This window comes from Balaenoptera borealis (assembly GCF_965194805.1).
Source record: "Balaenoptera borealis genome assembly, chromosome: 4".
Lineage (NCBI taxonomy): Eukaryota > Metazoa > Chordata > Mammalia > Artiodactyla > Balaenopteridae > Balaenoptera > Balaenoptera borealis.
Genome location: NC_138861.1, coordinates 137,755,697 through 137,777,579, shown reverse-complemented (window position 1 = coordinate 137,777,579; position 21,883 = coordinate 137,755,697). Strand labels below are relative to the sequence as shown.

At 36.1% G+C, this 21,883-nt stretch overlaps 1 long non-coding RNA gene across 1 annotated transcript in view; it reads left to right on the top strand.

The window, feature by feature from the left end:
• LOC309627655 overlaps positions 1 to 3,302 on the top strand; it is a 150,794-nt gene extending 147,492 nt beyond the window's left edge. Inside the window, exon 5 of the long non-coding RNA XR_014243899.1 lies at positions 3,246 to 3,302. This is a non-coding gene — a long non-coding RNA (uncharacterized lncRNA). The remainder of the gene's footprint in view (positions 1 to 3,245) is intronic.
• The last annotated feature ends 18,581 nt before the right edge of the window (positions 3,303 to 21,883 follow it).

Genomic DNA, 21,883 nt, shown 5'->3' with positions numbered 1-21,883 from the left:
GACCTTGCTCCTTAGTGGGGAGCCAGCCTCTTCTCCACGTAACACCAACTCTCTCCCTTTCATACCAATCTGGAGTAAAAGAGATGTGACACTTTTTCCTACACTGCTGTGCACACAGATCTAGCTTATTCTTACTCTGCCCTCTGCACGCTTTCTTAGATGGTACCCTCATACTCAGCTTTCTGCAGCATTTGTGGCTACATAAACTTGTATGCACTTGTTAGCTCCCAAAGCACTCTTCCTAAAACCACTTGCGTGTCTGGCTCTCTGTCATGAAGGAATGTTTTTTCTGAGCAGCTCCAAGTTGTCTTGAACTTCATGGCAATCGGTTCTTCTGTTTGCTACTGGCAAGTGTGCACTGGACCTGCTAAACATTGTCTCCTCTTCACAAAAGAAAACATTTGCTTGGCATTTTCTTGATTTTTCTAAGGGATACTGAGTTCTGGATGAGTGTGACTGGGTATGAGAAGGAGGGCTGCAGGTGACACTAGGCCATGAAGACCTGGATACACAGATGGCACTGACAGGATTGCTCACGGTGACAGTGCTTGTTGTGAGAAAGTGCTACATTTGATGGAAGAATGGCAGTTCTAGGTAATGGTTTGGAGTGCTAAAATAACCATCATTAATTTTCATTACCCCTACCATCTTACTCAAATTAATAGCAATTTTTACATTTGATATGGATACTTGGTGTTTTCTTACCTTTCACAAACTGTAAAGACATCCCTTTAAAATCTTTGCTACTTTTATTGACAATGTAAGTAAAAAACAGTGTGCTTGCTCTATAAAAAACACCTCTGAAACTTCAAACCAATATCCTTAATCTCCTGCCCCTGCAAATGCATCTTGCCAAGTTCATTCTATGTATATATTCATTCTAGAGATCCCTGTGGATACAGAACTAGATGTATCAATGATCCTCATGCTTTGACCAAGAACTGAAATCACCTTTCACTTTGTGTGGTGTGAGAAAGGTGTCTGGGGTGTGATGCATGGAGGGAAGATGTGACTCTTACCTGCATTTGGAACCAAGGTAACAATTAGAAAAGCCATCAGGATGCCTTTCTCAGCCGTGACCATGCCAGCTCTCTGAATTCCCATCATGAGAGGTGCAGATCAATCTTTGGGGCCCCCAGGTACCTTTCATATAAAAGAATAGAGCTTTTCCCAAAAATATAACAGTTGATGTATTAAAAGCTCAGTGAGTTTAGTCACTTTTTATCTTTCCCTTTAAATCTGAATGATTGTACTGAGCTTTTAAGGTCTGTGCCAGCTAACTAGGGCATTTTAGTAATCTATTTTTAATATGTACCAACTTCTGTTCTTTTTAGTTCTGCCTTAAGACATACTTTTATCTTTACTGGTATGCAGAGATCATCAAAAAATATAAGTTCTCCATTACATGACAACTCATAATGAGTCTTAATGAAGCTTGGGAACAGCTGTTTAAAAACTCCCGTTGAATAGCTTTCTAAGCAGCATTCACTTACGATAGCCTCTCGGCTGCAACATTGCCTGAATCACAGAACTCACCATACATATAAAGAGAAGGGTGAGAATGAAATCTTTCTCCAGTTTCTTGAGGTATTTTACTTTAATCAGAATGCTAATACATGATCATGAATTAGTGCATTATGAACCATAAGCTCAATGCTTTTCACTGTTTTAATTATATTCCTTCATGGAGCAGAAAAGAAGTAAATGTTACCAGGCAAATTTTTTAAGAATTCATGTCCTCCATGAAAATGAGGGTGGGAGAGAGAACATAGAACAAATTTACTTTTTAATTATATTGGAAACACGTTGCAACTGCAAAATGTTGAAAATTAATCAAAGTCCAGTTGATTTCAAGTAAGATCCACAATCTGCAATTTAAAGGGTTTTAACTTCACTGTGTAGGTTAATATGTGTGAAGAACAGCTAAAACAAACTTCCAATATGAACTTAATCTCATTCTTTTTTTTTTCCATTTACACTTTCAAATGGACTTATCTAGCTATCTTAATTTTTTCTCCCTATGCGTCAAGAGTCTTAGAAGAAAAGTTAATGGTCATGATAGTTTCACTATCTTATTTACTCCCAGGGTCCTCATTACTTCAAATACAGTAGTCTCCCCTTATCTGCAGAGAATATGTTCCAAGACCCCTAGTAGATGCCTGAAACCATGGAGAGTACCAAATCCTATATATACTATGTTTTATCCTATACATATAACTATAATAAAGTTTAACTTATAAATTAGGCACAGTAAGAGATTAAAAACAATAACTAATAATAAAATAGAATATAGGAATATACTGTAATAAAAGTAATGTGAATACGGTCTCTCTCTCTCCCTCTCTCAAAATATCTCGCTATATAAATGTAATGCCTTTTCCATCTTAACTAAGCACTTATTTACTATGGCCTTAACTTCTGCAGTTTGTGGTATGACAGCAAAACTAGCACGAATTTTTTCCCTTCTTCACAATTTGATGGATAGAAGATTCATTCTTACCATAGACCCTAGCAATCTCAGCATGCGGTATTTTTTCTTTCCTTATTAAGTTGAGAACTTTTAACTTTTCACTTAAAGGAAGCACTTTGATTGGAGAATTTAATCCATTCATGTTTAAAGTAATTATCGATAGGTAGTTAGCATCACTATTCGTGCACTTTGGGGCCATTGTTAAGTGAAATAAGGGTTACTTAAACACAAGCACTGCAATACCCCAGTCAATCTGATAACTGGGATACCTATTAAGTGACTAATGGGCAGAATATGCTGGACAAAGGGATGATCCACATCCCGGGCAGGACAGCACAAGATCTGATCATACTACTCAAAATGACACACAATTTAAAAGTATGAATTTTGGGGCTTCCCTGGTGGCGCAGTGGTTGAGAATCTGCCTGCCAATGCAGGGGACGCGGGTTCGAGCCCTGGTCTGGGAAGATCCCACATGCCGCGGAGCAACTCGGCCCGTGAGCCACAATTACTGAGCCTGCGCGTCTGGAGCCTGTGCTCGGCAACGAGAGGCCGCGATAGTGAGAGGCCCGCGCACCGCGATGAAGAGTGGCCCCCGCTTGCCACAACTAGAGAAAGCCCTCACACAGAAACGAAGACCCAACACAGCCATACCATACATACATACATACATACATAAAAAGAATGTAAGCAGACAAGAATAGCATTAAAAAATAAAAAATAATTTAAAAGTATGAATTTTTTATTTCTGGAATTTTCCTTTTAATATTTTCAGACCACAGATGATTGCAGTTAACTGAAGCCACAGAAAATTAAACTACAGACGAAAGAGGATTACTATTGCAGAGTTTTCCCTGTATATGTTCTTTTTTTTTAACCTCTCACTTTAAGTGATTCATTTTATATCAATTACATCTCTAGTTGAAACCATTTCCTCTTGCCTTTGGTAGAGTGTAATGATCTGCTTGATGCCAAGTATAGAATAAACTGGCATCTAGCACAGTGCCTTAAACAGTGTAGGTACTGATGACTTGCTGATTTACAGAACAAGTCTCTCTAACTCTGATCTTTAGAGTATTCAACTCATTCACATTTTTCTTAAATTATCCTTCTCATCACTTAAATCATTACGTGGAATTTAATTAACCAACCACATAGGACTTTGAAGGATTTGCCATGGTGTGCAACCAAAATAGCATTGTGTGCTTGTTAGATATTTATGAGGCAGTCTGATAAGAATTTACTGTTCATTCACAGTAATATCAGCTTACACTTCTATCATCTTTACTATTTCACTTTACTATCTTTATTCCTGAAAGTTTTCTGACAACACATTCCAAAGTAAAGATATCGTATGTTTATAAAAATGTAGACATTTTAAAATATGGGACTAAGGTAGGTGTTTTCCTTTTCTCCACTGAATAATCATATAAATACAACTAAGAGAATAAGAAATAGAAATCCATTGTATACCTTTGATTTAGCATTCGTACGTCAAATCACAATACATGAGTGAAGGCTGCAAAATGTAGACAAAGTACAAAAGAAGTGTAGGAACAATCACTGAGAATACACCCATGGCTGTAGGTCTCAGATAAAGGCATTGGAGCACTATTTTCCAAAGCAAGTGACATATACTTGTAAGCAATATCAATAATCTTTCATTTGCATAAATGAAATTTGTATATGATATATGGGCTGGTAGCAAAATATTTTCTGACCAACTTTAGCATTGTCTCTAAAAACAGGGAATAACATAGAGGCTGAAAGATAAATCATACACACACACACAGAGCCATACTTGAAGGAAGCAGACTGTTTTTGAGGCAAGCTAGAGGAGAGATTGGTGAGAGATCCTTTGCACTGCTGATCTCAATTTCCTGGAATAAATGAAGGCTAACAAACTCATTAACACATTATTTTGTTTCACAACAAGAACTGCTGTTATCGTGAAATAGGAACTGGCAAACCTTTTCGACAAAGGATGAGATAATGAATATTTTATGCTCTGTGGGCCACATACAGTCTCTGTAACAACCTCCTCCTCCCCCTCCTCCTCCTTCTCTTCCTTCCAATCCATTAAAAATATAAGACCCACTGCTAGTTCATAGGCTGTACAAAACAAGGATATGGGCCATATTAAAGCTATAATTTGCTGACCCCTAGACTAAAACATGGATCTGATATCTCTCACCCCTCAAAAAAATTATGTAAATAATTGGTCTAGAAGGAATTAATGATGTCAGTCAAAGATGAGCGATAAAAGGACCCATAATAGATAGATATCTGTATAAGATTGGGCTACTAAAAATTTAAACAGAAAAAGGAAAAACAGATGGTAGAAAAACTGTACTCAAAAGAATCATTTTTCATGGGGCAGATAAAAATACTGGATTGAATTTTATAGAAATTCAATGAGGTAATCACATATATAAGACAGAATCATAGCAGAGATACAAAAGCCAACTATAATGTAAGCTCTGTGAGAGGATAAGTTTTTGTCTCCTTTTACACTGTTCTATCACTAGCCCCTAGAATAGTGCCTGGCACGTATTAAGTGCTTCATATAAATATCTGATTGGAAACATGAAGGACAAGACAACTTAAGAGAAAAAAAAATAAGCTGGCACAATTTAGGAAAGGGATATAATAAAAACTAAGCTTATCATGGAAATGAAGGCTACTTTGGGAGTAGCAAGAAGGATATCAGACAATTGTGAATATGCAGTAAAAGACATGGAAGACAAAGGATTAAGAAAATGATAAAAGGGATAATAAAAAATGCTACATGTGGAGGAAAAGCAAAGGATATATTACATTTGAATAGTTGGAGTCCTCAAAGAAAAAATGTTAAATGATAAACAGAGCAAATATACAAAAATAAAATTCAAGAAACTTTCCTAAAAGAAAAGGAGATTTAAATTTACAGGTTTGAAGAGTGCATCATATCCTACCAATAATAAACCAATAAATAAATAAGTGATAAAGAATAATATAAAGACTTATAGATTTATTGGATATCAAAGATAAATAAAGAATTCTCTGGACATCCAGAATAAAAGGTCAAGTCACTTAAATCAGAAATAAGTAAAATTGGTGTCACATTTCCTTCTGTATGGCAAAATCCAATACTAAAATCTAGTAGCGCAATTAAGTCTTTGAAGAGATCAGCAGAGTGTGAGCCAAGGATTTAATTAGCATTCATACTGTTACTCAAATATAAAAGGAATAAACAACACTAAATGCACAATACCTCAGGGAATATAGTTCTCAAGATGCCTTCCTGAAGAAACTATTAAAGAACCAACTTCAGTCAAATAAGGAGCAAGTGAAGAAACAATGTCAAAAGGACTGATGGTGAGCACCAAGTCTGTTAAACTGTAAGACTAAGACTAGAACAAATGGACAGGTTATTATTACTGAAGCAAATGTAAATACTATAAATCCAGTATTGGGAAATGTTAGAAATTTTAAAAGCTGGGAGAAAAGAAGGTAGAAGGTAGTATTAATATAAATATACCAACTTCTTCATCTTACCTCTAGAGGTACAAAAGCTACAAGACACATGTACAGAAATATTCAGCGTTGTATTATTTGTAATACAAAATATTGGCAGCAACATAAATGAGCATCAGTAAGAAACTGGATAAATACTTTAAAGTTTATCTATACAAGAGAATACAGTGTCTGTTAAAAGAATTAGGCCACTTTATAAACTGATAAGGAACAATTTCCAAGACATAATGTTAAGTTAAACAAAAAGCAAGTTGCAGAGCAACATGTAGAGAATGCTATGGTAGGAAAGAAAGAAGGAAGGGAGGGAGGGAGGGAGGGATGGAGAGAAGAAAGAAAAAAGTTGATAGAGTCTCTAGAAAGTTATGGATGAAGTTGATGTCAGTGACGTATCAGTCTATGACAGAACCTGCTCTTATAAGAGGAATGTGGGAAATTGGGTTATGGGAACGAGAGAAAGGTATGTTTTTCAGTATACACATTTTTTATGTCTGTTGAAATGTATACACTGTGCATGAATTATCTAATCAGAAAAGATGAATTAAATAATTTTGTTGGTCAAACATCAGGGAAACATTACATGTTTTGGCCTGCCTCGGATTAGAAGGAGACGAAGACAACCCAGAAGTCTTCCCTGGATATAATAAAGGTCAAGGAGCCCTGCTTGGGTAAAACTGTGTGTTGGGGAGTTGCGTGTGTGCAAGGGTCCACATTAAGTCACCATGAAAAACATCAAGTAATTTCATCCAACAAATATAAAGCAAAGACGAAATCCAAAGGGACACAGTCAGAGTGTTTCAACATTAGGGTAAATGGATAAAGTGGCCAGTTTGGCACTTGACTCCATTGTATACACAGGGCCCAGGTGTGTTGCTGCACAGTTTGAGGCTAAGTGCAGAAAACCAAAAAGGTGAGGGTTCCCTTGATACTAAAATGAGACCCGTTTCCACTCTCACATATTTTCTCCTGGAAAACCACCATGGAGACCCAGGCTGGTCAGGCAACCACAATGAGTCAAAGACAAATTCGTTCCAATTTATTTGCTGTTTCCTTGTATCAAACCTAGACTCTACTCTGAGAGGTACCATATCTCTGGATCCCAGAAGGGCTAGCTTCCCTTTCGTGTTTTGACTGCTGCCATCCAATAAATGGTTTTTGCTTTAAAGGTTTCTGTGTCAAATATTTAATTTGGTTGGCTCCATAAAGGTTGAAAGGAAACAATAAATGGGGTTCAGTGCTAAAAGCTGTAAGTTAGCTCAGTAACTCAGACCTAACTGGCTGTCTGCTGGGAACTGCTGTAGTTATCTGACCCTACTCCATCTCTAGAGGGCTGTTTGAGTTAGGACTTTATGGAGGTACGGGAGTGATTGAAATCCTTTTATGAAATGAAAACCACGTAGAATTTACTATACACTTAACCACTTGGCTTTAGCATAATTACATAAAACTCAATATAAGGAAGATGGGGTTATAAAATATAAAATAAATATCCTATCTCTATTCGTAAAGACCTAATGAAATGCCTTAATTCAGCTACAGAATTTAGCTAAAAACCTTTTGGTTCCACTTATACTTTTTAATTTTCATTTTATTTCTCAATAGCATTTTGTCCCACCTTTACCTGCATTAGTATGTCATTTCACTAGTATATCAGTGAACTTATTACTTGCAAAATCATTTCTTCTAAAGATGATTGCTTATATTTCACTTTAGGTTCAGAGTTTTTACCAATTGTACTTCTAAGGAGACTTTGGTTTCCTTCTTTCTGCTCTCAAAAAGGACTGCCGCTGGTTACTTATGAGCAGTGAGTGATCTTATAGCTTTCCAAGTCTAGGTTTGGCACTCTGCATTTCCTGCCTGCTTTCCTCAATAAAACGCTTGTTACTCATTCTGCCCTGGTGGCCAAGAAGGGAAATACTATATTCTGGGTCTAGAACAGAGCTGCCTGATTGAAGTCTGACCTAAAACATACTCCACAGAGGGATGGATGAACCATGACTCTGCTACACCTGCTGTATGAAAGTATGAAACAGCATTAGCTATCATCTATAAAAAGATACTGTGGCTATTACAATTTAGCTATTTACTATTGTTTAATTTTTTAAAAAAACTTTTAATGAAATACCCATTTAAGTGTCTAAGTTGTCCATTCCATTCTATATGAATAGATATAACCATAGCTAATACATTTTCTGTGGGAAGCAAAACTAGAAACTTAATTTTTGGTTATCAACAACTCTATATACTATTATGGTTTTATTTACCAGGGGTAAAATGGAGATTTAGGATGGAGATGGAAAACTCCACTTCACATTTAAGCACAGTTACTAAGCTGCCTCAATGCAACCTTCAATTAAAAAGGAAGTCATAAAAATTACTATTCCCATCTTTGATCATTTATCTTTTAGCTGCAGGGAATGGCGATGGTTTTAAAACAAAACAAAACAAAACATGTTCAGACCTGGCTGCAAATTAAAATGTCTTATTATATTTTAAAAGAGCAAATTACACCTGGGGTGAAAGCATTGAGTAATTCCTGAATAGCATGTTCAGTCTTTGTGATGACTTTTTAATATAAATCAGATATTTTCAAGTGTTCCCTTATATTTCCATGCTTTCTTTTATTCATTCATGCTTGTTTCATAAGGTATAAGACAAACATTTAGCTGTAATGGTTTTCTTAGTGTAAGTTATTGGAATGATCAGCATTATTCACAAACTGAAAGTTGAAAAGTGGAGTGGGGGAATGCATGCGTGTGTGTTAAAGAAATTTTGAGCGATGTCACCAAGATGGTCATGTAAATTGTTCCTGACTTCACTCTCCCTCACAAGCGGAACAACTAACCACTATTCAAGAACAAGACACCAGACTGCATTAGAACGTAAGAGAAGCAGCTAAATGTTGACTGCCTTGCCCCTCCCCCAGTTCAGTTGCAGCACCGCACAGAGAGGTCCCCCCAGAGCCTCTGGGAAAAGAGATCCCAGGGGAACAATCAGCCCTGCCCGGGCTTTGTGGGAGCCACCACTCTCGTCTTACCCACGGGGACTGCAGGGGAATCTGACTGTGACAGAGCAGGGAGCAGGGATGCAACAACCAGCACAGGAATCTTACAGACGGCGTCTGCACCTGCGCTGTCCAAGCAGTAATTCCAGTCTGCAACTTGTCTCATCTGCAGAACTAAACTGGCGGCACACTCTGACCAGGGCACTCAGCAGTGTGCAGAGCTGCTTGATTCAGATCCTCAAACAAGGAGTTCTGCCATCCCTAGAGCCCACGTCCAGGCAAGGCACTAAGTCACACCCTGTCCGGCCAGAGGGGCTGGTGAGAACACCTGGGAAGTGCGCGGCCCAGCGGCGCTCAAGCACAGAGGCAGACGGGCAAAGCTGATCGCCCCCAGAGCAAAGGCAGTACTGGGTGTGGAGAATTTTCATGGTATGCAAGGGCAAGGGGATTAATTTATAGCCAAGGCTGAGGGTAGCTCCTGGAACCTCCCATCCAGAGAACCTATTTGAGAAATCGAGAGTTTCCTAAAGCGGCCCCTCTCCTTCCCACCCAGGCAAGGAAGCTGAGACATAGCTCCAATTACCCTCTGTGGCTCCTGGCCCTATCTGATCAGAAGGGCTGGTAAGAACATGGGGAATCTGTGCAGCTCAGCAGCCCTCAAGCCAAAAAAGGGCAGCCAGAGCTGAAGGTTAGCAGAACAAAACCAGTGGACTTGCTCAGCCAGGGAATTTGAGGCACAGATCAGCTTGAGTCAAAGCAACAAGGAGCTTTACCAGCATTAAAGCTGCTGCTTCTTCTATTGTGCCTGGACAGGGAAACTAATCTGTAGCCCCACTCGTTACACACTATGGCCTCTAGCATGTCTGAGCAGGGAACCTAACCAGAGCACATGGGAAACCGCAAAGTCCATTCAACAGCCCTGCTTACAGTGGCACTTGAACAGGGAACAGCCCATGGCTTTTCCCATCTGCAGAGCAAAACCAGTGGCCTCACCTGACCAAGGAATTCAGTACACACTCTTGCCTGATTTGAGTCCCCAAGCAACGAGCTGCACAGGCCCAGGCTTTCATCCTGCTCCCCTGCCAGGGCAGAGAATCTAATTCATAGCTCCTTCTACAACTGAATATAGCACCCAGCCTCAACCATTCAGTAAGCCTGTCCAGAGAATCCAAGCAACTGCAAAGCCTAAACTGCAGCCTCACTTGGGTAGGGAACCAAGCCAGCAGTCCTGTCCCACTGTTCTCAGCCAGTGGCACACGCCCAATCCCCAACCTCTGAGTCTGAACAGTTGTTTCACCAAAATACAGACCATAATAATAGGCCCCACCTGCCCAACGACAATACCAGCAGACACACCCAGAAACCCAAACTGAACGGACTACTGAAGATCCATTTCTGCCAAAGCAAACCTGTAAAGTCTGGAAAAGGAACCACATTACTTACATGTGCAGATATCAATGTAAGGAATCAAGGATCAGGAAAAACAGGGTAAATATGGTACCACCAAAGGAAACTACTTAAGCTCTAATAACTGATCTTAAAGAAACGGAAATCTATGACCTGTCAGAAAATGAATTGAGAATTACCCTCGTAAAGAAGTTTAATGTCGTGTGGGGGGGTGGTGGGATGAACTGGGAGATTCGGATTGACATGTATACACTAACATGTATAAAATGGAGAACTAATAAGAACCTGCTGTATAAAAATTAAAAAAAAAAAAAGAAGTTTAATGACCTGCAAGAACACATAGACAGACAACTAAATGAAATTAAGAAAAAAAATACATGAACAAAAACTGAGAAGACTGACAAAGCAATGGAGACCAACAAAATATAAAAATAAAAACAAATTTTATAACACAATAACTGAACTGAAACACAATGCACAAACAATAAAAATCAACATTAAAAAGTGGGGCTACATCAAACTAGAAAGCTTCTGTACAGCAAAAGAAACCATCAACAAAATGAAAAGAAGACTTACAGAATGGTAAAAAAAATATCTGCAAGCCATATATCTGATAAGGAGTTGATATCCAAAATGTATTAGGGACTTATACAATTCATGAGCAAAAAACCCCAAATAACCCAATTTTAAAATGGCAAAGGACCTGAATAGACATTTTTCCAAATAAGATATATTAAAAGGGGAACAGGTACATGGAAATATGGTCATCAGGGAAATGCAAATTTAAACCACAATGAGATATATTACCTCATGCTTGTTAGAAAGGCCCTCATCAAAAAGAAGAGATAACAAATGCTGGCATGGATGTGGAGAAAGGGAACCCCTGTATATTGTTGTTGGAATGCAAGAACTACTATATGGCCCAGCAATTCCACTTCTGGTAATATATTCAAAGAAAACAGAAACACTAACTCTGAAAGATATCTGCACCCCCATATTCACAGCAGCATTATTTATAGTAGCCAAGACATGGAAACAACCTAAGTGTCCGCTGGTGGATGAATGGATAAAGAAGTTATACATACACACACAATGGAATATTACTCAGCCATAAAAAATGAGGAAATCCTACCATTTGCAACAACATGGAGAATTTTGAAGACATTATGCTAAGTGAAATAAGTCAGAAAGATAAATACTATATGATCTCACTTATATGTGGACTCTAAAAACAAAAAAACAAATAAGTTTATAGAAAGAGAGATCAGATATGTGATTGCCAGATGAGGAGGGTGGGGAGAAGGAAAAGTGGAGGAAGATGGTCAAGACATACAAGATTCCAGTTATAAGATAAATAAGTACTAGGGATGTAATGTACAACATGACGATTATAGTTAATATTGCTATATGCTATACAGAAAAACTGTTGAGAGTAAATCCTAAAGTTCTCATCACAAAAAGATTTTTTTTAATTTTCTTTCTTTTCTTTATATTGTATCTATATGAGATGATGGATGTTAGCTGAACCTATTGTGATAATCACTTCACACATGTAAATCAAATCATTATGCTGTATGCCTTAAGCTTACACAGTGATGCATGTCAATTATTTCTCAGTAAAACTGGGAAAAATGTTAAGTATTAATGCACAAAAATATATCTTTAAAGTAAAAATGCTATTCACTTTGCATTCTAAGAAAATTGTTTAAATTTCTGTAAAAAGAAATAAAAACACAAGTTATGGGCTTTCAGCCTCTGCAAAGAAAATGCAGATTCTGTTTTTCTGTCATAAATCTGTAGTTTTTGATAGCATCATTCACATCTGTACCTTCTCATAACAAACACAGTGTCTTGCACAAAATAGGAAGCTAGTATATTTGGTAAACAGAACTAAATATAAATTATCTGATTCTCAGAGCAAACATTAAGGCAAATTCAGGCAATTATATTCCTTTCCTCTTCTAATTCCAGTGACAATGACAACAAATACACTGACTCCTAGGAGCAGGGAAGGAAAAAGAAAGGAAAACTATGAAGCCATACAGAAAACTAAATCAGAAGGAAGGTCCTATGAGAAAATAGTAATAATTACAATCGTAAGAATTAAAACTTTAAAAGTTCACAAATGGATAAACAGAAAAACAATAGCCATTGTCAGTCATTTCAGTGACTTGAGAAAATTTAACGTTATAGTATGTATTAAAGGAAAATGAGAAATTATTAATGAAGCAATATGAAAACAATCATATTTAACAGAGAAAGCGTTCATTGACTAGGAAGAAAAAAAACAGAGTCAACCAAGTGAATACTGCTAATAAAATTTAGAATTCAAGACCTGTTGGTTTCTGTAATTCCATTACAGGCATTGAAAAACTGACAACATAACATCTATGTGACACAAATCTGGTTCTGATACTTTTTGCAATGGAAGCAGTAGCTAATGGGATGTAAAATGAATAGAGACACTGCTGCCTGAAAAAAACTTTTTTTCATTTTTCAGAATGTTTCTAATTGTAGAAACCATGATATTGGTGGCCAAAGAGAAAAATAAGAATTAACAAGAAATTAATCTTTCTAACATAACTTGGTCCTTGGAGCAGTGGAGATTATAAGACATTTGGAACTTTTTTCCTGCCTTTAGATTCTACTGAGGAAAAAATCTAAGGACCAGAAAACCTTAGTTTTAATCTAGGTTCCATTTAGTCATCGTGCAACACTGGACCTCGCCTCTTTAGTTTTCATCTTTGCTAAAACGAACATACACCAGATAACTCTCTCCAAATACACTTTTCTTGTTATACAACTTTCACAATATAAATTCAAAGATGTGGAAATTACAGTAATGATCCAAGTGATTTGACTAGTCTGCTTGTCTAGGTGACCTGTGTGAATATAACTCTTTTTTCCTAAATAGAATTTTTAAATGCGCGTGTTAGTCATGTAATTCTTGAAACTATCCTTTCAACTAACTCTGGATAAATAGCATCAGAGAGTTCAGAGCAGTTCAGCCATTAAAGAGGGTAAGCTTCTGCCCTGCCTGCAACGGTTAGAAATATATTTCTTTTATAAACGTCTGAATTAATTATACTTCCTGTGGTATCTACAGTCCTATCTTTATACCCCCCCCCCCACTTGCTTACTTTTGCCATTGAAACCATGTGGAAGTGAATACCTTCTATATTAATTATAATATACTCAACCCATGTATGATTCTCTCTGAAATTGAAGTTTCATTTGTTAAAAAAAAAAATGCCCAAGGAAAATGCAAGCATCTGTCTTTTAGTGAGTTCATTGCTAATTTTATGTTTAATACAGTGACAGAGAATGCATGCCTACCAGAGTGAAAATAAGTAACTTAAAGAATAAAGAACCATATATAATTCCTAGATATAAAATGGAAACTTAGTCATTCAATTAATTTATTTTTTGAACTGTGATTCAGAAATGGTGAACTCCTGAAGTAATTAGAGCTTATCTGGAATAGTTAGATGATATGGCCACATAAGTTCTTTATTCCCCAGTGCAAAAGAAGGTCAAACTGGAAGTAGGCAGTTACTGCGCAACAGCGTCAGACCAAGTGACAGGAATATATTCTTGTCCAAGGTATGAAGGTGAGAATAGTGAATGTGTCTGAGCAAAAAGGCCTAGACCATTCTGTTCAGTGCCCAGTAGAAACATAATGCAAGCCACATACATAATTTTTAAATTTCTGGTAGTCAAAAGTAGAAGCAGTTGAAGTTAATTTAGGAATATATTTATTTAAACAAATATTGATACATGCAAAATATTATCTCAACATGTAATCAATATTTTTTAATTATTTAGATATTTTATATTTTTGTACTAAGTCTTTGAAATCCAGTGTACATTTTACACTTGGAGCATATTTCCATTTAGATTAGATACCTGTAAAGTATTTCACAGATGCATGTGGCTAGCAATGATTATAATGAGTGGCAGAGGTCTAGATAACAGTCAAGACCACCCATACTAATTATGTTCCTCGTTACTGAACTACTAACACACACACACACACACAACATCTTCCCACCTTAACACCAAACGAAGATATCCTTCCACAGATTTATGTATGTATAAATATTGAGTTGACTATGGAAAGACAGTTAAGGTAGTTGTTGTTATATTATCATTATCATTATTATTATCATCTCTTCATGTGAGGCACATTGTTCCCCAGTGTGTTCCCCAACACTAGGTGGGCACACCTATAGAAAAGTTTTCTGCCTTCATTCACTGGCCACTTACTTCAGATACATAAAGACAGATACATAAAGATAGTTCTATGACTTAATGGTATTATTTGACTCTATAGAAGATAGTAATCTTCCGGCCATCAACTCAGATATACAAAAAAAAAGTTCTTATTTTTCTATAATTCATATTGTTTGCATAGTTTCATTATTCCTGAGTCATTAGTTTGTTTCAATCAGTAATTATTGGGCACCTGCTATGTGTTAGATTTTGTAATAAGCAATAGGAATGCTTAAAAATTCCTCCTCTCTTGGAGCACATATTCTAGTGGAAGGGACACAGATAATACAAAATAAATATGTGTAATATATGGTATGCTGCATGACAGAAAGTTAATGCTTTCTCTGTGGGATGCCATCTAAAGGCTTATGTAGATCCAGGCACTTTCTGACAGTGCCTAGACATACTAGGTACTCCATAAATGTTTGATTCTTCAATGAATAAATAACAATAGAGGTAACACAGCACTGTAAGGCATTATACTCCAATAAAGATGTTAAAAAGAAAACAACAATAGAGGAAGGCAGCTCATCCCCTGCCACTGTCTGCCTGTAGAGCATCCACTGAAATATAAATATCACCCCATCTGGATGTCTGCTGTTGTCACTCACTCCAAATTGTTATCAATTGAGATATCTGCTTCCCTACATAAACTGAGATGTCTTTCTGGCTGTAAGGTCCACGTAGCCATCCACCACCAAGACCTCATTGCAGCCACGCGTCCACTTCAGGTCTACTACCTCTCACTCCGTTGCACCTTCCCAGGAGCAGATACATATTTAGGTGTTCTTTCATGACTATTTGGGGTCACGGCATTTGACGGGGCTGCATGAATTGCCTTCAGGCAATTCTATCCCCTTGGCTCTCTTGCCATCATGCCTCTAGGTTTCTAAATGAAAATTGGAACAGATTCACCATTATTTTTAGATCCACAGATGTAGTTGGTGTCATCTCTTTCTCCCTTCTCAAGAGTATACCAGGAAAGGAGTGAGTATCAAGGCACAGATCTTCTTAGAACCCTCAACCACATCTAACTTTCTTGCCTCTCCATCTTACCCAGAGAGGATTTTTACCTCATCTTCTACAGGGACAGTGTGGGGAGTTGTTGATAAATTATCAAATGAAATATTTTAGTCCAACTTCTTAAATGATGCATGGATTTCCTTTACAATCAATCACATTCAGCTTGGGGAATCTTATGCTTTAGAAAATGGTACTGTTTTTCTTTCTGTTTTAATGCTTATCTGTAATGGTTGAATTTGTAAATATGCTGAGGATAAACAGGAGAAAAAACCCAGCAAAACAGCTATCTCATACTGATTTTTCACAAGGGGCTATACATCCTACTCCAAAGAACACTGTGTGAAAGAGAAACACACTACCCAGTCGAACATAGTGATCTGCAGAGGCATACACAAAATACTCATATACCTTATATTCTTCCTTAATCTGTTTATCTATATGTATTGCCCTATAAGTATATATTATGCTATACTTCTGGGTTTATGTACTTTTCCTGTTAAAGTATTAAATAACACAATCTAAATATGATAAAGATCAGAGAGTCTTAGATATTGAGAAGTTAAAGTAAGAAAACCTTTTGAAAGAAATGAGAGAGCATGTTACAGCTCCAAAGGAACAGACCTAAGGAAATCCATGATGTGCACCATCAAAGACAGAGTGGGAAAATAACTGAAACAAGGGTTGGATACACCACAACCATCATCTGTTCTAAGGGGACTGAAGTGTGCTTATGGAAGATTCGGGGTGCAGACATAAGGCTGCCACGGAAAGCCACTACCCAGCATCTAGTCTCATCTGCCAGACCAAGCAAAAACCATCTGTCAACTCCAGTGACACAATTTTTGCCTTCATAATAATGATGTCCTTCCTTCCATTTCTTGAAGGTACCACAAATACCACATTTCACTACATTTATTTATACCAAGCAAACTTAATGTCTTTTTTCAAAGTAAATTGCAATGCTTATCTATATCTACTGTATTATTCCTGTGTTTATTTGAAATCTAAGATTCTTTAAGTAAGATGTTGTAGTATTTTATGTTTTTATTAACTCTGTTTCCTTATAAAATTGTATAGGATTTGAGTTCCACCCCAATGCTATTTTTATTTCATGAAATTCCATAATGTATTTATTTTTAAGAACACACATACCACATTAAGGAAGAAATGACTCTATATGTAAAATTCCAATGTATTTAATGATTTCCTTTTTGGCAGCACTCTTCCCTTTAGGTCTATCCTGTTGAATTACTAAGTCATTTGTTGGTCTAAAGCAATACTACACAGTAAAGCTGTGTTGTTTAAATAATAATTACCTCACATAATTTAATTTGTATCCTTAGGAACATAAGCCTCAAAATGCTGGATTTAGAACATCCATAATCTATTCTTCCTAATGTTTGACCCTTTATATCCTCTCTGAAATGAGTCCTTATTTTCTTGATGATTAAAAGTACAGACTTTAAGTTTTCCTAAAATCTTGAGGTCGTTGAGATGATAAAGATGGTAATCATGATATGCCTGGGGTATGGTCAGGAGAGGTAAAATAGGAAAGAAGAATGTGTACAGAAAAGCAATAATCACAGAGTGAGCAGAATAAGAAGAAATTATTTGCAACAGGAAGAAAAGGGAATGTCAACAATATCTAGCCAAAAAGGAATGAAACTGGGTCATTTGTAGAGACGTGGATGGATCTAGAGACTGTCATACAGAGTGAAGTAAGTCAGAAAGAGAAAAACAACGCATATATGTGGAACCTAGAAAAATGGTACAGATGAACCGGTTTGCAGGGCAGAAATTGAGACACAGATGTAGAGAACAAACGTATGGACACCAAGGGGGGAAAGCTGCGGAGGGCTGTGGGATGAATTGGGAGATTGGGATTGACATGTATACACTGATGTGTATAAAATTGATGACTAATAAGAAACTGCTGTATAAAAAAAAAAATAAAATTCAAAAATTAAAAAAAAAAAAGAAACCAATATCTAACCAGAGTTCTTATGTACTTGAAATGTCATCAAACTGTGAAAAATGAGAAATAATGGTGACTCACATCCTCTAAGTAACACATAAACTAGCATTTCAATATCACTTTGGAGTTTACAAAGTTCATTTAACATCCATCAACTCTTTTAGTCCTTTCTGGGTAAGATAATATTTTCATCATCCCCAGTTCACTGATGAGGATACTTGGTGAAATTCATACAGGGTCACACATGTCAGATAGGACTAACCCAGATCCACGGACGGCAACCCATGCACCTTCTCCCACACTCTGCTGCCAAATGGATATCAGCTGACCTAGGTACCCTCTTCTCTTACAATTAAGTTACCGTGAAGACTCCAAGAAAGCTAATAATATCTGTAGTCTAAGAACTTTAGTGATGACTTTGTTTGCTGATAATTTTTTTCCAGAATTTTTAAATGATATATATAGATTACATTTCCTTATCTCTTCTGAGAAACTTTGTTATTTCTTTCATTCCAAACAAAATAAGGACTCTTTCAACTAAGAGACACATACTCAGAATTTTTTTTAATTTAAAATATTAATGTAAGTTCACCATCAGTTAAATATATATAACTGTTAAATATATATATGTATATGTGTATATATATATATATATATATGTATATGTGTATATATATGTGTGTGTATAAATATATATGTGTGTGTGTGTGTGTGTGTATATATATATATATATATATATATATATATTCTTAAAATCTTAGCTGTCCTTTCTTCCTGATGACAGATAGATAAACATAAAATCTGCAGTTTTTTCAGCTCTTTAGTTTTCACCCAGATAATTTGTACTGGCAAGGTCTACACATAACAAAAGACTTGATTCAGCCAACTCAGTAGCAAAAACAAGAAGTCACATTGGTCATGAGTTATGCATACCAAATCATAACTAATGAGAATTTTGCTAATCAACTAGTTGTCAAGGAGCCTTGAAAATACAGCCTAATCAGCACACAGCAAAGTTCCTATATCATAGATGCACTTGCCTATTTCAAAGAATTCTATAGCAATTGTAGGAAAGAGAAGTCTATTTTTGAACGCTAGCATGTACTGGAAAAAATTCCAGAATGATTAAGTCTTCTGGCATGTATTTTAGCTATTACAGCTGTTTGCAATATATATGTGCTACATCTATATTTGAAATGTCTGCTGTTGCCATTCACCATCTGCCCGAAGATGGGTGAAAATGCCTATGTTTTTTGTTCATTGCTTATGAAACTGCACATAGTAATTTGTCAAACCTGTATTATTTTTCCTAGTCTTTTTCAAGCATCTAATCAATAACTTAGAAATGTTCAAGTAAAACTTTAAAGTCTCTTACAGATTAAAGTATAACTTACCTGTTAAATTAGTGGAGGTAGGATATTTCTCACAGTAATTTTGACTATCTAATTATTATTAACTATTTAATAATGCCCTGGCTATCCAGAAAACCGCCTTCTGGATCTCAAACTTCTGGAATATAATGGGGAAAGAAAACTAAGAACACTAAAGACAATGTCACACATCCTAGAGTCATAAAAGAGTCCCTTATTCATTGTTACCCAATAGTGGAATTCTGACCTCCTTCCACTCAGTTGCTTTTCTCTTAAGACAAAATTCTCAAACTGCTGATTCTCTGATATCTAGACTTAAGTGGACTTATCAGATTAAAATAGAAAGGAAATGAGATTCTCCTAGAGGAAAACATAATAATAGAAGGGAATATGGACAACCCATGGTATGCCAGCAAATGGGGAGACTGAAAAGCTGAAAAACATATCATAAATTTTGCTGAGTATTATAACCTAATAGTGAATGCTCCTAACAATGTTCCTGAATCGTTTCTAAAAGCTGTTATATTTGAAGCCTCTATTTTAAAAAGAAAAAAACCAAATTATTTTAAGTCTTTTTTCCAACAATATTGTTTAAAATGCATAATCTTGGGGAATATAAACATTAAGCTCCAGTTACCAGTAAAATTTAGTCATTTATGTGAAAAGTTGGCACTAAGGGTTTATTATAATTTTAAAAATAACTTCTATAATGTAATAACTATGTAAAAATTCCTATTTTATATCATCTATATCCATAATTTTAAAACATGTAGATTGAATTAGAGTCTAAAATTCCAATCTCAAGGATTCTGCCTAAAATAAAAACTCCCTGACCCATAAACTGAGACAAAGTTCCACACCACAGAAGATGGTTCTTATATATTTTACACACAAATTATACCTTTATGAAGCAACTGAATACAACTGAAATTTTAAAATCAGAAGTTTGAACACTTAGTTTCTTCTGTCTCTGTAGAATTGTTTCTGAATAAATGTCACAATGGCATAATTGCTGTACAACATCTCGAGTTGACTCTGTGTCTTCAGAATTCGTTTTTTTCACATCAGATGAGTCACTCTTCAGACTCACTGGAAGATTGGTCAGTAATCCATTTTTCTCTATATTGATTCTATAATGATTTACCCTTTATTAAGATATTCTCATTCTCGGATTACCTATACCATAAACATTTTCTAGGCCTGCATTTGAAAAGAAATGTCAACACTTGTAACTGAAGACTCAATACGCTTCAATTTAACTTTGTAAGTAGACAATCTCTTTCTTCCTGAGTATCATAATCAGGTAGTCATAAGTTCCACTTAGCCTAGTGAGATATAATTATACTTTCCAGTAGAAGACAATCAACACTACAGACACATTTTTCTTTCTTGCCAATTTTGCAAGGGTAGAAGGGCTTATTTGACAATCAGTTTACTGACAGGCTATATCTATCTGATAAAATACAATGTTAAAACTTGTCTTCCTTTTCAAAATTCAGGGATTTGCTTTTCTAAAGGTCAAGACATATTTGCCCTTTTAAATATGCATGCATTTATAAGTATACTGTCTTTATGAATCCTGACTCTGGAATTATTCAAGATTTGACCAACAAATAAGAGAAAGTTAAAAGACTGAATTAAATATTTCTAAGAAGTGTGCATCAAGTGAGGATAATAAAGAGTTCCATTTTCTCATATATATTATACTTGGGTTTTGCTAGGTAACAAATTTAAAAGATCTGCATATCCTATTTACAATAACTCAGTGTTGATTATAGGCCTCTAAGTCACTTAGTACATGAGGTGGAGACCTTAGCATAGTGACTACTTCACTGAAAGTGCAACACAAATCTTTGCTGAACCAAACTGAAACAAACTGTGTTATACATGTAAACAGACAAATGATAGTACAGGATAATAACTGGTTAAATAGAAGTCAAACAGATTATTATGAGAAAACATAAGATGCAGCAACTAATGCTGAATGGGGAGTTAAGATTTTCACCGAAGAAGTTGCATTTGAACATATGCATGAAACATTTATTTAGAACCTAAGAGGAATTAAAAAAAAAAAAATGTGTAAACTATGACTTAAGCTGACTTTGTGTGGAGATTTCTTTTACTTTTCTCCCTTCAAGTTTCTGATTACTATTATTAACCGCTTTTGCATTTGTAGCATTTGCATTTTGCATTTGTAGCTTCATTTGGTATTGTTGGAATCGTAATTATCATTTTAACCAAGACATCACACAGTGAGGACAAGAAAAGCCTCCATGTCTATAATAGTTGTTTCAAAGCTTATGTGTATTACACTTCTACAGAAGAAACTGCTCACATTTTATGCTCGATGCCAACCAGAGATTAGAAGCAAATCTCATCACTGACTGCTCGGAATTCACCAAGGCACTGCCACTGCTTGGATTAAAATCCAAACTCTTGAACAGGGCTTAAAAGGCCAGTGATGAAATGCCAATTGCCTCCCTCTGCGGCCTCTTTGCTTACCTCTCTCAGCTTACTACACTCAAGAAATAATGACTTTCTTTCTGCGTTTCCTTTTCCATTTGCCTGTCAAAATTTCCATTTTAGTAGTATCTTAGAGTAAAGAACCCTGGAGCAAAATAGCCTGGTTAGAAACCTGATTTCACCCCTCCCTAGATGTGGAACCTCTAAACATTTATATACTCATTCCAAGTCTCAATTGCTCCACCTGTAGAAAGGAATCTTATATAATTGTTGTGAGGATTAAATGAGATAATACATATAAAGTACTTAAAAACATTACCTGCCCACATAAGTAAGCTTTTATATAGGTTAGCTGTCATGATTATTTTGTTATTTTAGAAAGTAAT